This window comes from Rhinopithecus bieti, unplaced genomic scaffold (assembly GCF_001698545.2).
Source record: "Rhinopithecus bieti isolate Rb0 unplaced genomic scaffold, ASM169854v2 scaffold_13207, whole genome shotgun sequence".
In the NCBI taxonomy this organism is placed as follows: domain Eukaryota; kingdom Metazoa; phylum Chordata; class Mammalia; order Primates; family Cercopithecidae; genus Rhinopithecus; species Rhinopithecus bieti.
The window spans coordinates 1,230,102-1,230,819 of NW_016807866.1; positions in this window are offsets into that span (position 1 = coordinate 1,230,102).

Genomic DNA, 718 nt, shown 5'->3' on the forward strand with positions numbered 1-718 from the left:
TTATGACCCACTGATGTAGGAAGAAAAAGTGAGCTTGGATCTTGGATGATGAATGTGGACAAAAAATGGACAGTGACTGCACTACCGCTGTACTCAGGATGGGCTGGAAAGACAACATCAAGGAAAAACCCTGATGGGTGGAGCTTCATTGGTCCACCAGGTCATCTACTTGGTTTACACAGAGAATACGTATCTTCCCCCTTCCCTCCCTCCTTCTCTCCCTCCCTCCCTGCCTTGTTGCCTTTCCTTCCTTCCTTCCTTCCTTCCTTCCTTCCTTCCTTCCTTCCTTCCTTCCTTCCTTCCTCCCCTTCTCCTCCTCCTCCTTCTTGTTCATCATCTACTGATGAATGTGTCTATTGATCTATTAATCACCTATCTATCTAGGTATCATCTATCTCTCTATTTCTTTATCTGTATCTATTAATTATCTATCATCCATTGGTCATTCATTATGTATCTGTCATGCATCATCCTTCTTTCTATTGAATCTATCATCTATTTCTATCGATCATCTGTTTATCATCTATTTATTGATCTATCTCTTTACCAATTATCTATTATTGATTGGGCACAGTGACATATGCCTGTAATCCCAGCACTTTGGGAGGCTAAGGAGAGATGATGGCTTGAGCTCAGCAGTTTGAGACCAGACTGAGCAATATGGTGAAACCCCGTCTCTACAAAAAAATACAAAAAAAAAAAAAAAAAAAAAAAAAAA